Consider the following 7,894-nt stretch of genomic DNA (forward strand, 5'->3'; position numbering starts at 1 on the left):
CATACATGAAAAGCATGTACATAACCTAATTAAGTACGACACGTACTGCAATAATACTTTAGCGTTGGAGAGAGAGAGAGAGAGAGAGTTAATAATACTCGGCATTTTAAATTGTCCATTCGGGAATATCGCTCTCCAGACATAGGGGATATTGTTTCAAGAATGCTGCATCCAACGAGAGACAGACAGATAGACAGACAGATAGATAGATAGATAGACACAGACAGACAGAGCCAGAGCGAGCGAGCAAGAAACGAGATACAGACAGACAGAAAGAGAAAGAAACAAAGAGACAGACAGACAGACAGACAGAGACAAGGAAGGTCGAGCGAGAGATATGATAATCATTGACCGTGGCTGCTTTAAGCACCCATGTTCTATTAATAACAAGAGTCTAGACAAGTGTGACGTCATCCGCAGACACGTTGTCATTGAACATTGGACGAGCAAGGTGAAAGAATAAAACAAAGGAGAGGTGAAAGTAAAGAAGTCCAGAATTTCTGTCTGTGTTTGGGGCAGGGTATATTCCGTTCGCTTCAGTTTTCCACTGTCCACATCAGAGCATTCTCCCGCTCCCACCCCTGTTCTCCGCTCATTTTCCCTTTATAATGCCGTTCACTTTTAAACTTGCAGTCAACGACTATGACAGCTGCTTCCGTTGTCTGACTACACTTTATAATGATTTGGCACTCAAAATTCTGATTCGTAATCAAACCACTTTCATACTTTAACCTAGCGCTGAGAGAATCTCTCCTCTTCTTTTTTTAAATGTCCAGAACAGACGATGGACTGTTGATTTTGTTCACATTATACTTCACAGGCAAAAAAAAAAAAAAAAAAGAGACGTCAGTTTACAAATATGTTCCTAGTTTTGGTGGGCAGGGGTGGACGGGTTGTGGGGGTGGAGATACGGGAAAGAAGGGGGGGGGGGGGGGGGGATTTTTTTTTGTTTTGTTTTGTTTTTGTATTCACTGTTCGTTGTGATATTCCCTGCTTTATCAAGGTCCATTAATTAATGCCTCCCGCATAGGTCGTCAGGACTCTCACAACCTATTTTCACGTTGTTCATTGGCACTGTACTACTTATACGCGATAGAATAAAAAATCAAAAAAAATCTCGGATGGTTGCTTTTTTCCTTTCTTATTTTTGCTTCTTTTTTATAATCTTATTTTTGTTGTGTTTCCTCTGATGGCGGTTCACCAACGTCAAAAAACCAAGTGGCTTTCGCTCTCATAAGAAAACGAAGGCGATTTATTCCGACTGAAATAAAGAATGCCAGTGCAAATTTGATATCACAGAAATTAACACATTAATTTTAGTGTCATCGATCTCTCCTCTCTGCCTGTCCAGCCTCTTCTCCTGTCTGTCAAGAGCTGACCGTCTCCTCTACCGTGTAGAGGAGAACCCAGTTTCCCTCCATACCATAGCAAGATATCAATGACAGAATTTAACCAAACCACGTGTGTGTGTGTGTGTGTGTGTGTGTGTGTGTGTGTGTGTGTGTGTGTGTGTGTGTGTGTGTGTGTGCGTGTGTGCGTGCGTGCGTGAGCGTGTTTGTATGAGAGTGTTGTATGTGTGTGTGTGTTTGTTATTGTTCTGTGTATATAAACTTATTCCGCCGAATAGTTTGTTGTCCTATTCTAGTTCAATCTTTTAACCAACTTTAATGACATAACAGTAAAGAACTCACACCAAGGAAAAAGCAAATATAAAAAAACAGAAACAAAACAAAACAAACAAAAAAACCCAGAACAACCACAAACAGAATATACCCTATAATTTCAAATACACGCCCACCGGTCTAAAAATACTCAATAGTTATCGAACATGTCTGTGAGCCCAATCGACCCTTAAGTTTAATTAGGCTTTTAATGAACGGAGTCGGGGTGATATGACACCCTGACTGGTGGGGCCCATGAGGTGACAAATCATGACTCGCTCCTATCTCAAGGTATCTTCGGAGAGATATTAGGCCAACTACCTAAATCAGTGATACAGAATCGACCTATCGTTATCATCGACTTTCGCATTCATTGCTTTTCGTCTGCGCTGGTGTGTGTGTGTGTGTGTGTGTGTGTGTGTGTGTGTGTGTGTGTGTGTGCGTGTGTGTGTTTCAATAGGGGTTGGGTGGGGAATGTTTGCGTGTTTGTGTGTGTGTGTGTGTGTGTGTGTGTGTGTGTGTGTGTGTGTGTGTGTGTGTGTGTGAGAGAGAGAGAGAGAGAGAGAGAGAGATAAGCACACAGCAATTACATTGTTCTAGATTTTTCCGTTACCTGTATACCAAAACAAATCAAATCAATCGCCAAAATCATGTAATTATGACAAGAGGCAAAAAAGGTATTTTAAGGTGTACACCATTAGTAACGTCAAACCCGTTTTAATTACTAAAATTAAAAAAAGGCTGGATTTGGCAAGAATCGCATCCTGGTTTACCACAATTGACCAATAAATGTCATACTGTAAATGCCGGGCAGTCTACGTCACAACACAAACATGTCAAACTCAGAGGTTAAGCAAACTACGCGTGTGTGTGTGTTTTGTTTTGTTGTGTGTGTGTGTGTGTGTGTGTCTGTGTCTGTGTGTGTGTGTCTGTGTGTGTGTGTGTGTGTGTGTATGTGTGTGTGTGTGTGTCTGTGTGTATGTCTGTGTGCTTGCGTGTAAGCATACCTGACAGAAAAGTGCTCTGAAGATTGATCTTAGAGCACGCGCTGATACTTTTTCCTTGTGCACGATTAATATTCAACTCTTGAAAGTTTCCCATCTTTTAACTTTAAGCTCCGCATGATTTTTGTCACACTGTCGTATCAATGAGAGCTTTCAATGTCCCCCCCCAAAAACTGCGTTTTCTTTGAAAGTTTTCAGTAGTACAGAGATGCGCCGTGTCAGAACCGGTTTGGCGTTGGACTCCTGACCCAGTGTCCACCAGTGATCAGGGTTCGAGGCCCCTCTTCTTCTTCTTCTTCTGCGTTCACTCGTATGCACACGAGTGGGCTTTTACGTGTATGACCGTTTTTACCCCGCCATGTAGGCAGCCATACTCCGTTTTCGGGCGTGTGCATGCTGGGTATGTTATTGTTTCCATAACCCACCGAACGCTGACATGGATTACAGGATCTTTAACGTGCGTATTCGATCTGCTTGCATATACACACGAAGGGGGTTCAGGCACTAAGCAGGTCTGCACATATGTTGACCTGGGAGATCGTAAAAATCTCCACCCTTTAACCACCAGGCGCCGTCACCGTGATTCGAACCCGGGACCCTCAGATTGACAGTCCAACGCTTTAACCACTCGGCTATTGCGCCCGTCGAGGCCCCGTTTCGGCATGGTGTTGTGGTCCTTGGGAAAGGCACTTTACTCCGAATTTCTCTTACTCCATCTAGGTGTGCATGGGTGTCTGACTTCGGTCGGGGAAAGTAAAAACGGAGGAGCGGGAAAAGGACTGGGCCCTATACACAGCGGATACGAATTCACTACCTCGAAAAAAAAAATTAAAATGTTAAAATGTGTTCTGTATTTGGAGTGACGGCCTAGAGGTAACGCGTTCGCCTAGGAGGCGAGAGAATCTGAGCGCGCTGGTTCGAATCACGGCTCAGCCGCTGATATTTTCTCCCCCTCCACTAGACCTTGAGTGGTGGTCTGGACGCTAGTCATTCGGATGAGACGATAAACCGAGGTCCCGTGTGCAGCATGCACTTAGCACAAGAAAAAGAACCCACGGCAACAAAAGGGTTGTTCCAGGCAAAATTCTGTAGAAAAGTTCACTTCGATAAGAAAAAGAAATAAAACTGCACGCAGAAAAAAATACAAAAAAATGGGTGGCGCTGTAGTGTAGCGACGCGCTCTCCCTGGGGAGAGCAGCCCGAATTTCACACAGAGAAATCTGTTGTGATAAAAAAGAGAAATACAAATTTGATATCATAAAGCTTCGGGTAAAAAAATGAAATAAAAAGGCAGAAAAGCAAATTCGAACCAAACATGTTTGGGTAGCAATTCTGCATCTACAAATGACATTCAAAAATTGACATATAAACATGCACTTGTTTTTTTCGGTATCCGATGTGATAACGCCGTTTAAGTCATGTTATTTTGATATATTTCAGGGAATTAACAAACTATTTAAAGTCCGCGGTAAAGGCGGTAAAGGTGACGTTGCCATCGCCTCAAGCACTCCGAAACATGTAACCGCTTTCCCCACATATCGTGTTTGACAGGCTCTGTTAACAACCAGCAGAAACTACAACACGGTCTATTCAATTTCTCTTATGTACATTCTAGTTGATTCAGTATCCACTTTAAAATATTCATAAGCAGTAACCACGTTGATGATGTAGTTTGTGTCACTGCATGTGTTCTGTCCAGAATTTGCATTTCTTTACATTGGAAACAAGAAAAACAAGAGGCAAGGCCTTCAAGACTCACTTGTGATAAATTAAGTCCCCTAGCATCAATTACAGAGTAATTTCGCTTTTTTACTATCTGCACCAAAACGTTTGCAAAATAAATAAAAATTCCATACTTAGCAAAAGAAGTTCCTGTTTGAACAAAAAATGATAATAATGACTCCTCTTGTTGTTGTATCAGAACAAGAGGTCAAAGTGCCAAGTTTAGAGAATACAAAAAAGATAAATATAACAGTAAATGCAGTTTGCATATAATTAGGCTTCTTTTTTTATTTTTTTATGCCCATCCCATAGGTGCAATATTGTTTTAAACAAGATGACTGGAAAGAACTGAATTTTTCCTATTTTTATGCCAAATTTGGTGTCAACTGACAAAGTATTTGCAGAGAAAATGTCAATGTTAATGTTTACCATGGACACACAGACACACGGACACACACACACACATAGAGACAACCGAACACCGGGTTAAAACATAGACTCACTTTGTTTACACAAGTGAGTCAAAAATGAGGTCATGCCGCCTCAATCCCCAACCATTTTCTGGATTCCGATCCTCAACGAAATAAACCGTTCATGATCCGGAAATGCAGTTTAATCCGGAAGACTTTACAACCTAAAATTGGTGTGACTAGATCTCCCCCCAAAATTTTCAATCCAAATTTGGTATTGGCAGACAAAGTATTTCCAGAAAAAAATAATGATAAATTTACCACGGACACCCAGACACAGACACAACCGAACACAGAGTTGTTACATAGAATCTAATTGTTTACACAAGGGAGTTAATAACCACCATCAATCCCGTCTACTTTATCGCTTGAAGATTGACAAAAAGGCACACACACACACACACACACACACGTTTCTAGAAAACATGTAAGTGAAGAAATAAAAAAAAGGGGAGAGATGACAGAACGAAAAACACTATGTCTGGAACAGTTTACCTCAAGATCTTCGCCACTCTACCTCATTTCAATCTTTTAAAACTGGTCTGACAACACATCTTTTTGAAAATTCCTGTCCACAGACCTTCCATACTTTTTCAGTTATAAGCCATGCAAATTCTCTCTCTCTCTTTCGTTGTGTGTGTGTGTGTGTGTGTGTGTGTGTGTGTGTGTGTGTGTGTGCATGAGAGTGTTGTGTGTGTGTGTGTGTTTTTGTTGTTGTTGTTGTTGTGTGTGTAAACTTATTCCGCCGAATATTTTGTCGTCCTTTTCTAGTTCAATCTTTTAACCAACTTCTATGGCATAACCGTAAAGAATTCACACCAAGGAAAAAGCAAATGAAAAAACCAAAAAGTGAATCAAACAAAACAAAACAAAACAAAGCAAAAAAACAAAAACAAACAAAAACCACAACAACAACCACCACAAACAGAATATACCCCTATAATTTCAAACACACGCCCACCGGTGTAATTATGTAATGTAATACGCGTTGTCTCTGAATCTGTTTTAATCACTGTTCGCTAAATCATTATTTTTATTCTTCTTTCTTTTGTGAGATATTGCGCGCGCGTGTGTGTATATATATAATGTTTATTGCAAAGTGTTTTGGGCTCTCTTCAAGGGAGTAAAGCGCTCAACAAATGTCCATTATCATTACTCATTATTACGAAACAAACAAAGAGAACACAGACCGAAAATGACAGAAAACGTGACGTAACTGGTACAGATTTTCATCAAGGTCGGTTGTGCCATCTTTATTGGAAAGAATCCTTTGTATTTCTAAGAGGAGGGGACGGGAGAGAGAGAGAGAGAGGGGGGGGGAGAGGGAGAGAGAGAGAGAGAGAGAGTTTATTTATTTGAGGCCTTGGTCCCTTATGGGAGAGAGAGAGAGTTTATTTAAGGCCTTGGTCCCTTATGGGAGAGAGCGAGAGAGAGAGAGAGAGAGAGAGATTATTTAAGGCCTTGGTCCCTTATGGGAGAGAGCGAGAGAGTGAGAGAGAGAGAGAGAGAGAGAGAGAGAGAGAGTGAGATTATTTAAGGCCTTGGTCCCTTATGGGAGAGAGAGAGAGAGAAAGAGAGAGAGAGAGAAAGAGAGAGAGAGAGAGAGAGAGAGAGAGAGAGAGAGAGAGAACGAATTTTTTTTTTTTAATGAGGGAAGTGGAATAAACTTGCAGATGCAGCCCTCAGGGCAAAGAGAAATGAAATGAAAATACTCCAAAGGTTATAGAACCGCACACATGACATTCAAATACACTCAAATACACAGTAAACATTTAAAAGGTACATAATCATAATGCAATGACCAAAACGTATATAAATATAATAATAATATAAAAGTGCAATATGAGATATAGAGATGATGATGATGATGATGATGATAATGGTAATGATGATGATGACGATGGCGATGATGAAGTACACACACATGACATTCAGATACACACAAACACATACGTAAACATTCAAATGTAAATGATGATTATGCCGGAAGTTGAAGACAGACTCAAACAACAGATAGACAAAACATGATGATGAGAAAATTTCCAACAAATTCATTTGAAGGTGTCAGCAACTTCTTTCATTAAATGAGATAGATAGATAGATAGATAGAGAGAGAGAGAGAGAGAGAGAGAGAGAGAGAGAGAGAGAGAGAGAGAACTCGAACATTTTAATGACTAGGCCATTTGCCCGTGTCAAGGGGGTGGGGGTTGGGGGATCGGGAGGTAGGGAGTACAGGGACAATTAATTATACAGGCAGTCTGAAACACTAGTCATCGCACGTGCAACAGACATGTTCGCTTAAATTCAAAAGAGGGTTTAAGCAATTCCTGGAGAGAGAGAGAGAGAGAGGAAGAGAAAGAAAGAGAGAGAGAGAGAGAGAGATAAGCACACAGCAATTACATTGTTCTAGATCTTTCCGTTACCTGTATACCAAAACAAATCAAATCAAATCAATCGCCATAATCATGTAATGTACCTATGTGTACAGAAGCACTGACTGGTCAGTATCTGATGAGCATGTGTGAAACATGAGTTAATTGTTGAAGAAAGGGATTTTTTTTTTTAGATTTTGATTCTGATGCGCAATAATAATAAAGTTCAATTTTATCTGATGTTTTGCATCTCCATTATTCCTGCCTGGTGCATAAGAGATCATTTCATACTGAAGCGAAGCATCCAGTTAGTGCCTCGCAAAGCTATAACATCAATGTTACAAAATGTTATCAAAGTCTGTGATGGAGCCCTCACTGTTTCCTTGTGTGTGTGTGTGTGTGTGTGTGTGTGTGTGTGTGTGTGTGTGTGTGTGTGTGTGTGTGTGTGTGCGTGCGTGTGTGTGTGTGTGTGTGTGTGTGCGTGTGGATGTGTGTGTGTGTGTGTGTGTGTGTGTGTGTGAAAAAGTAATGAAAAAGTAACACTTCACGAAATTTGAACATTTGAGAGAAGAGTATATTCCATTTTGACTCTTTTTCAGACTTCAAGCAAATGTTTTTCGAGAAAGCATCATTATGGGTGTTCAATTTTTTTTTCTCAAAGGAAG

Source organism: Babylonia areolata, chromosome 20, assembly GCF_041734735.1.
Source record: "Babylonia areolata isolate BAREFJ2019XMU chromosome 20, ASM4173473v1, whole genome shotgun sequence".
Classification (NCBI taxonomy): domain Eukaryota; kingdom Metazoa; phylum Mollusca; class Gastropoda; order Neogastropoda; family Buccinidae; genus Babylonia; species Babylonia areolata.